Source organism: Heteronotia binoei, unplaced genomic scaffold (genome assembly GCF_032191835.1).
Source record: "Heteronotia binoei isolate CCM8104 ecotype False Entrance Well unplaced genomic scaffold, APGP_CSIRO_Hbin_v1 ptg000532l, whole genome shotgun sequence".
NCBI lineage: Eukaryota > Metazoa > Chordata > Lepidosauria > Squamata > Gekkonidae > Heteronotia > Heteronotia binoei.
The window spans coordinates 113,479-126,577 of record NW_026800046.1 but is presented as its reverse complement, the minus strand read 5'-3'; the positions used below and the strand labels follow the sequence as shown (position 1 = coordinate 126,577).

The following is a 13,099-nucleotide window of genomic DNA, read 5'->3' as shown; positions in this document are numbered from 1 at the left end:
AAAACAAGTGTGGTCATGCCAAAATTAAACTCTTCCTGATCACATTGGGATTGGGAAAGATTTAAGCAAGCCTCCAACTGATTTTAGTGTGACTTCGCTAGATCATATTTTGTGAGCATTGGAGCTGCTAGTTGCTTGAATGTTTTCCTCTGAAGTCCCAGGTTCTAGCTCTTCTCAGGATGTAGCAGCATAGTGGTTCATATACTCTGGAAATATAAGCAGTTTATGTGAGGGGTGCAGATGCATGACACAAGTGTTTTTGCTTCTGATGCAAGCAAAAAGTGGAGACTTGTGGCTCATTCTGCTGGTTCTGTTAACATCCTGCTCTGGGTGTTTTTGTTCTTTGAAGGGATAGACTGGGATATCCAAAAGAAGCAGGACTTATGGGAAAAAATTCACTTCTGATTGCCTTCTGATATAAAATCCACAGTGGAAGATCACAGATCTTGCACATGAAGATCTGTAGGGAGGCAGCATTGATTTCATTTTATTATTTTTGCTACCTGTGATTCTCAAGATTTTAAAAGAAGGAACATTTGTAGGACTTTAAGGAATTACATCATCAATACTACTATATCTTAAAATGAACCTGGTAACACGGTTGTTATCTTTCATATATTTTGAGTACAATATTAAGTTTAATGCAATTTTAAGAATACAAGCTATGAAGTTAAATCCTTAAGATCTGTGCAAGTCACAAAAAAACTATTGTAAGAGAGATTTTGTCAAATCCCTCTTCTGGCCACTGTCCCCTACACCTTGTCCTCTAAAGCTGAGGAGTTGCATTCTGAGGCATAGAGAGCTGCAGTGTGAAGAGGTATGTGGCAAAATCTCTCTGCAAGCAAGTCCCTTAAGATCTGCCTCACATTCTCATCCATGCTGAACCTGGGCCTTGGAAAGGAAGTCAGCTTTGCGTAAAGTGAGTGATGTTCCACAGTTCCACTAATTATACTGAGGTGTAATTTGTGTTCTTTTAAAAAAAAGTCATTGTGTTTACTCTTATTCCACAATGACTGTCAAGATGTGCTATATGTAAATAAGGGTGTTTCTCCTATATTAACACTTTATACTGGCTAAAGACTACCTGAGGGTTTTTTTTTAATTAATATATGAGACTTCAGCACGAAATTGAACTTCAATCAGTCAGTGAAAATTCCCTGCCACATGCAGGGAGAAATCATTGTAGATCAAAATGGGTAGCTAGTTTGTCAAATCAGTCAAGATTTTTAAAAACATTTTCTGTTTTCTTTTATACAGTCAAAATTGAAGGATTTTGTATAGTTTCTAAAATATTTTAATTAAACATTGCCAGTTGAAAAATATTCTTTACAATGTAAAATGCATCATCTATGTCATTGATATCTATTGTATTACAGTATGTGCTTTATCAAAGTTTTGTTTGTTATGGCTTTTATACACTGCTTGTCTAGCTTTTGTGATATGTGATTTGTAATAAATAATTCTATAAAAATGCCTCTTAGTTTTTATTAAAATGTGGAAAAATGTATGCTGATCTCAACCAATCTGTTCAGTGTCATCATACACAGGGAATTTAACTTCTCCAATTCAGTTTAAGAGTTCAAGATAACGTGTGACTGACAATAATACAGGCTGTAAAATGAAGAGAATATACTAGGAAATTTTCCACTTTTACTCTATTAATCCTAGTTTCTGAATGACCTTGTTCTTGCATGTACTACTCTTTTAGAGTTTAATCTGAAGTACATGAGTTTAGACCTTGATAGATTTAAGTGATACAACCTTGCAAACTGTTTCATTTCAGTTATTTCAAACACTTCTGTGGATATTTTTTCTGTATCTCAATATGTTATAAGGTTCTAAAAATCCTTAGTGTCTGGAGAATCTGAAACTTGTGCCCTTCAATACCTAATTTCAACTGTGCACAGTTTTAAAGTGGAAGATGTGATCTCTTGGCCTTTTTTCTTATGGAAGAGCTGAGATTTCTTATGCAAAACTAGATTTGTAATGCAGCCCTGCAGTGTGTGAAAAGCTTATACCTTGAATAAAACTTCGTTGGTCTTAAAAGTGCCACTGGACTTGAATTTTGTTCCAGTGTGTAAAAAGTCATGCTTGTGTCAGAATAGTTGCACTCATCTGAGCCAATCTATTCTACAATAGCTACAGAATGTATTAAGTGTACTTTTCTCTATTTTGGCCAAAGCTCCTGTGCATTGTCCACCTGTAGATAAGGCAGGACTACACCATTTTTGCATTCTTTTTTCCAGTTTTTATTCACTAGATACAGGTGTTTGTCATAATGGAAAGTATAATTTTGCCTACTTGGTGAGGCATAGCATTTTGGCCTTGTGAAGTTCTAAACAAAACTGTTAGGGTACTGCTGCTGTGATCACCTGCGAGAATGTAGAGGTCTGCATTCAAACATGAAAAGCAGGCAAACATATACTACTGCCATGTTGTACAGTGTTTCCCACAGGTTCTTCTGGGAGCTAGTCCAGCAGCTTACTCTGTAAATGTACAGATCCAGATCAAAAATCTTTGTATATTTGATCTGTAGTTTTGCTTATCTTGGACAACAATGACCTCCGCTGTGCCAGTCAAGATCTAGAAAATCATTTGGCTAGGAACCTGCTTAATGTCATTTCCCTTTTAAAAAATCAGTCACTTAACTTCTCCAGAGCCATTGACAATTCATGTTGTAATTTGTTTCTGCATTCAGTGTAGGTTTAGGATTATAGAACAATTCAATCTTAATGGATATTGTAATGAGAGTACTTTTGTGAGGCTTTTAAGGGACCAGTTCTCAAAGACTTGCAACTTTATGTAGTTGTATTGCTCAGTACACAACACTGAGGGAATACAGTACCACATTACTCCATGATTTAAGTCTTGGGAGTATGTTTTTTTTTAAAATGTATTCCTGTAGGGGTAAAAAAAGGTGTGCAGGATGATTCTGGATCCCATGTCTTACCCTTTAAGCATTAGTATGGCAGTACTATGAAGTGGTATTTGCATATACTGAACAGACAAACTTGTGGGTGTGAGAATAGTGATACAGAAAAAAATAGCTAACCTTGTGTTGGCTCAGCATGCACAATATATAGATGTAACCAGGAGCCCTTGGCACCTTGACAATTGTTCTGCTGCAGCAAACATTACTAACTCTTTGGAACTCTTATGGAGTAGGGATGCAGTCTGTTTCAGCTCAGTTCCAGCAATGGAGAAGTGTGGCTCACCACTATTCGGAGAAAGCATTTTTCTTGGTAAAAATGGTGCTTTCTCATAATTTGGAATTAGAATGTTGTAATAAAAACTACTGTTTATACCTACGCTTTCAAGTATTGGCATCTTCTGTTGGCTTTCCTCTAGTTTTAGAGAATGGTACGTTGTGAAATTTGCATGGAATTGTAAATTAAGTGTCTGGTAGAATTCTTATGACATACTGCTATGAATCTAGTGTTTCCTGTTTCTCTAAAATGTACCAAGCAGAGCCTTTAAAGGGACCTCTCCTTAGTAGATCTGCCTATGGCAGAAGCTGTGTCTCCATTCAAAGCAAATTAATTTGGAAGTTTAAAGCTATATATGTAATTTATTTTTTGTTCTGGTGAACTTCCCTGTACTGTAGGGGAGGGACGGTGGCTCAGTGGTAGAGCATCTGCTTGGGAAGCAGAAGGTCCCAGGTTCAATCCCTGGCATCTCTAAAAAAGGGTCCAGGCAAATAGGTGTGAAAAACCTCAGCTTGAGACCCTGGAGAGCCGCTGCCAGTCTGATAAGACAATACTGACTTGATGGACCAAGGGTCTGATTCAGTATAAGGCAGCTTCATATGTTCATATGTAAGTGCATAGAATTACACTTTTAATGTGATATGAGCTTTCATTGAGACCTGTGTATAGGAAGTGATCTGAAGAATATTAGACCAATATTTTACTGTGCTTAAGCATTGGTGAACCAAGTGCTCAGAGGGGCATTGTTATGACTTTAACTTCACTATACACTTGCAGAAACTTTGCCTCATTCTATCCTTGCACCAGTGGCTTTCCGGTGGTGGTTTCCCTCTTTTAACCACTTGAGTAAGGTCTGGAGCCATCAACATATATTATCTTTATAACCTCCCCCCCCCCCCCGAAAAAATAATAATTGGGCACCCTCTTAAAAATTAAAAGTCCCCTTTAAAAAATTTCCATCTTTTTATAATCGTTTTTACGAGCAAGGAGACGAAGAATGCTGCTTTCTACGGGGACAAAGACAAAACTCAAGCGAAAAGGCTGTATCGTGCATGAACCTGAACCAAGAAGGTGGGGGGGGGGGGGAGATGAGATTTGAGGAAGCCTCTTCAGAGTGGCTGACCAAGCGAATAGTGCCTCTTTTTAAAGGGTCCTATGGTACGGGAGGGGGAGAAGATGCTAATCACAGTGAGTAGCCATTGAAATGAATTGAATACATTGGACTCCATCCTCTTAAAGTGGAAGCGCGTTTACATTTAAAAGCAAGGCTGCCCCAAATATGAAGGGGGGGGCGGTGGAAACCCCAGCTGCCTGAATTCCTTATGCACTGCGCTGACTTACGCTTTCCTTCCAAGTAACCATGCAGAAGGCAGGCCGAGAAGAGTCAGAGGCAGGCTGCAAAGCCGCATTGATGTGCCTGAAAGGGAAGCCCCTCTCCAGTGCGCAGGTGGCGGGGAACTCCAGCCCAGTCCGGCCAGGAGAGAGGCTCTCAAAGCGCTCCTACTGGTGGGGTGGGAGAGAGAAGGGAAGGGGAAGAGGCGGAGCCTGGGAGCAGTAGCAGCAGTGTCAATAATACAATAGGGCTCTTGTGCCGCCGCCTGGCCTTCCAGGAGGGAGATTACAAGGGCAAGGGCCTGCTCGCCCTGCGAAGCGCGGAAAAAAGGGGGGAGTCGCCGACATGATGAAGGGGATGGCCGGATCGTAGAGCAGCCGAGGCCGGAGGGAGAAGGCGCCGAGGTGGAAATGAGCGGCACCAAGTAGCAGCAGCTCCGGGCCCCGGCGCACGCACACGCCGCTGCCGCCCGCTCCAGAGCCACAAGGTGAGCTGTGGAAGCGTCTGAGGCGAAGAAAGGAGCCCCAGGAGCAAAGGGCGCAGAAGCGCTGCCGCGGATGGAGGACCTTTTGTGAGGCGAAGAAAAGAAGCAGTACCTTGGCCTTTCATCAGGCAGAAGGCGGGGGGAGCGAGCGGCTGGGGACGGGTATGTGGGGAAGACAGCACGCCCGGCCTAGGCGACGGGCTACGAGTGGAGCCGACCCTAGGCCGCGGTTTGGCCCCCTCCCGCGCGAAGGCGGCGTTTGGCGCCAAGGCCTGGGGCTGGAGTCACGCTGGCGGGGCTGGAAGGGGCAGGGCAGCCATGAGGTGAGCTGGGAGGAGCGGCGGCTCTGGCGCCGCCTCAGGTGTGTGTGTGTGTGTACGTTTGCGACGGTAGGACACGTGGTTGTGTGTGTCTGGTGATGCGCCGAGTCCCCAGTCCCTCACCTCAGGAATGTATCGAGTAAGTTAGGGATAGGTCTGTCTATACGTGACTGAGCATAAAGAATTCGTGTTCAGGTGCAGCCAGAGGCTTCTGTGTGTGAGGGAGATGGCTTGTACAAAAAACTCGAATTCCACAACATCCTTTGTTCTAATAAAAGCACACTCATTTATCCCCCCCCCCCCCAATTAGTTTAACCAATCTGCATAGGAATGGTCTGTTTTTGTTTCCGGGCACATTGTGCTAGGCAGGCAGAAAACTATTATCATTGGCCCACACTGGCAAACTGTGCTTAGAGTTCTTATATTGTACAGGTTGGCAGCGCTGAGTGTGCACAATACCTTTTGCTTTGTTGCTTCCTAATGATGAGCTCTTTGCTGGTTTCGACTATATTCACTTCTTTTTGCTGAAAATCTTTTAAAATCTAGTTGTGATATAAAGGCCCTTGCCCTTGTAATCTTGAAATTAGCTCCTCTTGATTCTGCTCTTGTATATGTGGAAAATAAACCAATTTTTATTTATTTTCTACTGCAATTGTTATATTTATACTTGCTAAACTTGTTGAAGCCTGGTCCCTATAGATGCTTTTTGTGAAGAATGTATAATGGAATTTCAATAGGATTAACTCCCGAATAGATGTTTAAGTAGAATTGCAGCTTTGTTTTACAAATTTATAGTACTTTGTCTAATTAACCTTTGATTTTGTTGACTGGTTTGATTTATCATAGTGCACACAATAACATAGATTGTTGAGGATTCAACTGAATAAACAATGGGTTCCTAAAATCACCTCTGTCAGGGGGAGTCCTTAAATCCATATTAGTGTGGTGCTTGATCACCTAGGAACATCAGTGTAGAGTTTGGTAGAAATAGATTACAATCAATGTGGTGGCCTGGCTACTCGAGTTCATTACTGCTTTTTAATGGAGAGTGTTTCTGAATGGCCATAGTTCTCAAATATGCTGATATTTAGCATACAGACGTACAGTGAAATGGAAGCCTTGGGGAGCACATTCTACATAGTATAAAAATATATATGTGCTGGGGCTACCTGGTGTGCACATCTATCTTCCAAAAACTGTTTTGTTGCTTATATGCAAGGTGTGCTGTAATACACCTTAAAAGTTCTTCTTGATCAAAGAGCACCATATCATGCCATAACTAGACTTGCCTTGTTAAATTTCTTAATACAAATATTTTTCTGGTAAGATTGTTCTGGGTAGCTGATAGAACTGACTGAACTACAGGAGGTTCCACAGGAGTATGTATAACAAGGAGAACAAGATTGACCTGAGAAACATTTTGCTACCTAAATTAATTGGCCTGAAGCCATTAGTGGTAAGGGAATGTTTAGACCATGGCCTTTTTCAGCCTGCAGGTATTTTTGGAATTTTGACACAGCATGGTGGGAGTAGACACAAACTGGCTACCAGCAAATGGCTGCTGCAGGAGACAAAGCAAACCACGACTGCCACAGCTTATCTTTTAGACACAGTGAAGATTCTTGTGCTGTCGTGACAGTTGTTGCCAAAGCAATGTTTTTAAAAATTACACAGCCAGTCAGATCTCCAGTGGCCAGTCAGAAGCCCTGCTAGGCAAAAGCCCCACATAGCCAAATCCACTTTCTAAAACCACTTACCAGGAAAGGTGTTGACAGGCATTTTGGTGCCTGGGGCACAACATTAGGATTGGTTGGTATAGAGTAGACAAACTGTTCTGTCTGCAGCCATAAAGATCTGCCTGATTAACCGCCTGTTTTTGGGCACAATTCAAAGTTCTGGTTTTTGTTTGTTTGTTTTTACATTTAAGACCCTAAGCAGCTTGGAGCCAGGTCACTTGAAGGACTGTCTCCTCTCATACTATCAATCCTGCCACTTAGTATCAGCTTCTCAGGCCCTGCTCCCTACGCTGCTTCTTCGGAGGCGAGGTGGGTAGGAACTGGGGAGAAGGCATTTTCTGTGGAACACCCTTCCCCTTGAAGATCACCTAACATCCATCTTTTTACCAGGTTTTTAATTAGGAGTTTTATTTTACCAGCTTTTTAATGGTCTGGCCTTGTTTTAGGCATAGTTCTTGAATGGTGTTTTTAATGTGTTAATTGTAAGCTGCCTCAAGCAGGACTCTGAAGAGGTGTCATAAAAATATCCCAAATAAATAATGTTTGGTCCAGTGGCATGATTATGAAGCTGTTGCTGAATTATGTTGCATGCTTTGTGCAGGTGTAGTATGTTTTGTTTGCATCTTGGCCTTAAAATAAAGCTATAGGGAAAGCTATACCATAAACTCTGGTACAGTGCTAACCGTGTCTGCAAAGACTTATACTCTCCCACAATTGCTGCTTCAGAAGACCTGATCCATTGGCCCTGTTAACGTCTGGAAAGAGGTTTTCTTTTTGAGGTATGTGTGTGTGTGTATGAAGTCATGTTGCTTCTGACTGATGGTGACCCTATGAATTAATAACCTTCAAAACATCCTATCATAAACAGCCTTGTGCAGGTCTTGCAAATTGTGGGCTATGGCTTCCTTAATTTAATCCATCTCATGTTGAGTCTTCCTCTTTTCCTGCTGTGCTCAACTTTATGGTTCTCCCCGTGAGTTTTCTCATAATGTGACCAATAATGTGAAGTACAATAGCCTCAATTTAGTCATTTTAGCTTCTAGAGTTTCAGGTTTGATTTAATTTACAACCCACTGATTTGTCTTTTTTTGTCCATGGCATCTGTAAAACTCTCCTTCCAATACCACATTTCAAAGGAATCAACTTTCTTCCTTTCATCTTTCTTCATTATCCTGCTTTCATATCCATACATAGTAATGGGGAATACTTTTGCATTAATTACCTTGATCTTGGTCACTAACAACACATCCTTGTCCCTTAAGAATGTTTTTAGCCCTTTCATGGCTTCACTTCCAAGTGTCAATCTTTTTCTAATTGCTTGGTGGCAGTCTCCCTTTTGGTTGATGATGGAGCCAAGGAATAAAAATCTTGAACAATTTAAGTTTCTTCATCATCAGTCTTAAAGTTGTGTAATTCCTCAGTAGTCCTTATTTTTGCCTTTTTGATGTTCAGCTGTGATCCTGCTTTGGCACTTTCTGCTTTAACCTTCAGCAGTAGTCATGAGAGCCAGTTTGGTGTAGTGGTTAAGTGTGCGGACTCTTATCTGGGGGAACCAGATTTGATTCCCGACTCCTCCACTTACACCTGCTGGAATGGCCTTGGGTCAGCCATAGCTCTGGCAGAGGTTGTCCTTGAAAGGGCAGCTGCTGTGAGAGTCCTCTCAGCCCCATCCACCTCCCAGGGTGTCTGTTGTGGGGGAGGGAGATAAAGGAGATTGTGAGCCGCTCTGAGACTCTTGAGTGGAGGGCGGAATATAAATCCAATGTTTTCTTCAATGTCTTCTTCATTTCAAATCTTCATTGTTTTCAGACAGTATGTGAACATAAGAACACAAGAGAAGCCATGTTGAATCAGGCCAATGGCCCATCCAATCCAACACTCTGTCACACAGTGGCCAAAACGCAGGTGGTATCAGGAAATCCACCAATGAGGCCAGAACTTCAGAAGCCCTTCTGCTGTTGCCCCCAGCACTAAGAACACAGAGCATCACTGCCCCAGACATAGTGTTCCATCTATATCTTATGCCTATTAATATTTATTTTACAGCAAAATTTATTGCACAAAAGTATAGTCTTCCCCGGAGAGGCAGTGCAGGAATACAAAGACAGCAATTTACAGTGGTTAGTATCAACCTACTTATGTGGGTTAAAAATCCTCAGTCTGCAAAGGAACTGTGCTGGGTGAACTTGGTCTGGACACACTCAGCCTAATTCACCTCACAGGCTTGTTGTTATTCCTCATCTAAATAGTTCACATTGTTTTCCTACTTAAGAACTGGATCATGAAGACATTAATACAGTGAAAAGGGGGAGGCAAAGCCAGTTGCACCCAGGAGATCCGTGTCTTAACAAGCCAACTAAAAATCCCCCCCTCTCCCCCCCCCCACTCTGTAGCAAGCAAGGCACAAAGCTCGTATCTTGAATAGAACTTTCTTGGTCTTAAAGGTACTTACTCACTATTTTAACAGAAGTGCTGGGGGATGACTGGCAATTGGTAAGCAGCTGTTCTTCCAGGGGTGCACAAGGCAGTAAACTGTCCCTGTGGTGACCTGGTGCTGGACAGCGTGAGACACAGAGACAAGGCCTTAGATCTTGGAAGGGAAGCTGGGAGACCTGACTAGGGATCAGCACAAACCAAATTTCATAAAGAACCAGGCAGGTTGGTTGGATCACGAACTATGATTCAGGCAATCACGTTGTTCATGAAACACCCACAAACTGGCCTGTTTTTTTGTTTTGTTCGGTTTAGATCCTTGGACCAGACAAGCTGATGCCCAAGGCAATGGTGGGCCACTCCAGTGAGCTCAGAAGGAATTTAAATGCCTTGTGAATTCACTTGCAAGAGCCTTGGCAATTTCGGGGGGAGGGATGGGGGTTTGATGCAGGAGAAGGAAACTGTCAACAAGGAAAAGGGTGTACATTGGATTTGGGGGTGTTTGCAGTGGTTATGCTGGTGGCCTGACCCTTGGAGGTGGTAGAGGAAGGCCAGGAAGTGTGAACAGTGAAAGAATGAGATCTCCAGCACTGCAGGAAGTTGCTTTTTCAGGAAACAAAGTGGGGGCTTGCACATGGTGGCAGCAAGGTGGATATCGGAGAGGGTGCCCAGGAGCATCTTTTGGATACTCAGTCATGAACCTAATGAACCACAAGCTGTTTTGGCAAACCAGGAAGTTAGTGGAGGTTCACAAACCATGGCTCGTGGTTTCTCACAAACCATCATTTTCCGAGTTCATGCTTATCCCTAGTCCTGACCCTTCCAGCGGTCAGGTGTGGTGGAAAGCCTCACCAGATGTTGGAAAAAGCTAGTGCAGCAGGGTGGAATAGGGCCTGCAGGCTGGAACAAACCCATTGTGCACAGCTTTCTTCCAAGATTTAATTTCAAAACTGCTCTTTTTTTTATTTTAAGCACCAGCAGCCTGGTTCCTTCTTGGGACAAATGGAGGCTGTCACTTTTGTAGAGGTCCTGCTTGTTCCAAAAAGTATCCCAGTGCCATACAAAGCCCTTCCTAGCTACACCATTGTCTCATCCATGCATTGAGACTCTTCATTTGTGCCTGTCTGGCAAGCCCTGTATGTGTAACTTGCCGTACTTCTGAGGAGGCTACCTGGGAGCTCCTGGCCTTGAGTATCTTGTCTAGCAATCTAAATTTTTCCTATAGAACCACAAGACTACATCTCCCCACATTGTTGGTGCCAACATGTATCATGACCACTGCCTTCTCCTTTGCATTATCTGCCAGCCTGTCTAGGCCATGCGTAATGTTAGGTAAGTCACCATGTAGTCCTTACGCTGGTTCGCAGTCCGTCTCTCTATATGTCTAAGGATCAAATACGAACTACCAAGTGCCTCCCTCATCTCTGCCCAGGGAATGTTCCTTCGTGTTAAAGGATACCTGTCCATCAACTGCAGAAGGGATCTCTTGAGGGAACAGTCCCCCTTTCATCAGCATGGTGCCATTTTCACTTGATACTCATGCTCCCTGACAGTTGCCATTCTCAGAGTGGAACACATCTTACAAGTCTGTGAGAGTCTTAGCTGTGTCCCTATTTCTGCTTCTCCAGGTCTGCCACCCTGGTCTCAAGGGTGTGAACTTGTTTCTTGAGAACCAGGAGGTTCCTGCACCATGCACATACCCATGACTTCTGTCCAGCTGGCAGATAGACATACATATTTCATTTAGTGCAATACATCGGATATGAACTCTCTGCTGGCATTCTACGTTCATAATTGCTTTTTAAAAATATCCCCTTTTAAAATAAAATGTCCTGTTTATTTAGATTTGCTTGCAAAATATGTGTTTACCTTTTTATGGATGTGGAGAGACTAATGCCCTGGATTCCTCTCCTTGCTGAACTTAAACTTTTACTGAACTTGCCTGTTTATTCCCTTGTTCCAGACACTTTGTCACTATAGCTGGGACACTTTGTCACTGTTGTGCCATCTGCGCAGCTCAAATTGTAAATATTCCTTCCACCAATTTTCACCCCAGTTTAATTTAAATCTAATCCATCTTTCGCTATGAAAGGTTGAAGAGATAAGGAGATAAAATATTTAGTATTGAGGGGGAAAGTTATCTTCAAATCGAGATATCTATAATTTCCCATCAGTTAACTGGGAAAGCATCCCACTGATAGCTATGGATTTTAGGAGATACTTTGTAGTGTTCAGTCTAAGAACTTAGAGTTATGCATGGAGTTAAAACATCTTAATGCTATGGAAAATCAAACGTATAGTAATTTAAATTAGAACAAACAGTGAATTTGAATTATACAACATTCATGTTAGAACTAACATAAAAGGATGAGGCATTCTGATTGCGAAGACTTTTAAAAATCTTACTCCAGTCTGAATGAATTTGTTCCTGCTTTTACAAATAAGCTTTTACAAATAAGCTTTTACAAATGCTGCAGAGATTGTAGGCAGTCTTTTGTTTTTCTGCTTTTAGGAGATTATCATGTATATATAATAGCATTCATAGCTATATATACTGTATTTCTCACATGACTTTGTAGACTTGTGTTTGTGGTGATATAGTAAAATATGGTGTTTTATAAAAGATGGAAGAATTAATGCAGAGTCTGTATACTGGGTTTGATTTTAGCCTCTGAAAAATAAATGCCTCAGATTACGTCCATTCACATCTGTAAATCTCTACTTAAAGTGTGCCATGTAAAGGCAAAATTACCCTTCTAGAGCAGTCGGCTTGAAAGGAATTTCCAAAGTACCAGACAACATCCATATACTGAAATTCATTGGAGTATGTGAACAAACCATTCACCTCCAGCATGACTGGATCTGATATCTTTAAGGAAAGGTGGGAAGGGGGAAAATTCCATTTGTAATAATAAGGAAAATCTCTTGGTTGTCTTCATGTATCATAAAGGGTACATGAAGAAAACATTTTCTGCTTTTTTCACTGTACTTGAGAACATCTTCAGAAATGTTACTTGAGATGCAGAATAGAAGGAAGTGTATCTAATTGGGCAAACTAATAACTAAGAAGGTTTACAGATTTTAAGTTACAATAGCTTCTTCACAAGACGTAAATTACTAAAATACTTATTATAAATTCACTTTATTGAATATCTAAATGATTAGCTCTTTGCTGTGAAAGAAAAGGGGTTTGAGGGACCAGTGGCTAGTTATTAGGTCTTGCTATATATGTGGGTGGGATTTCAGCACTGAATGTTCACATTTCAAAGCTGTTCAGAAGACTTTCAAGAAGCAAGTCCTGGAGTGCTAGTTTTAAGTACAGGATATGGGATTTTTTTATTTATATCCTGCTCTTCACTCAGTGTCTCTAAGCAGCTTGCAGTCTCCTTCCCTTCCTCTCCCCACAACAGGCATCCTGTAAGGTAAGTGGGCTGAGAGAGCTCTGAGAGAACTGTGACTGACCCAAGGTCACCCAGCTGGTTGCATGTGGAGGAGTGGGAAATCAAATCCAGTTCTTCAGATTACAGTCTGCCTCTCTTAACCACTACACCATGCCAGCTCTCTCCCTGGTTTGATTTTCACCAAAC

General features: G+C 41.9%; 1 protein-coding gene across 1 annotated transcript in view; it reads left to right on the top strand.

Moving 5' to 3' along the window:
• Positions 1-4,830: 4,830 nt before the first annotated feature.
• LOC132590663 (protein Jade-3-like) overlaps positions 4,831-13,099 on the top strand; it is a 47,291-nt gene continuing 39,022 nt past the window's right edge. The window contains exon 1 of the mRNA XM_060263626.1: positions 4,831-5,026. The gene's annotated coding sequence lies outside the window, so the exon portion shown is untranslated. The remainder of the gene's footprint in view (positions 5,027-13,099) is intronic.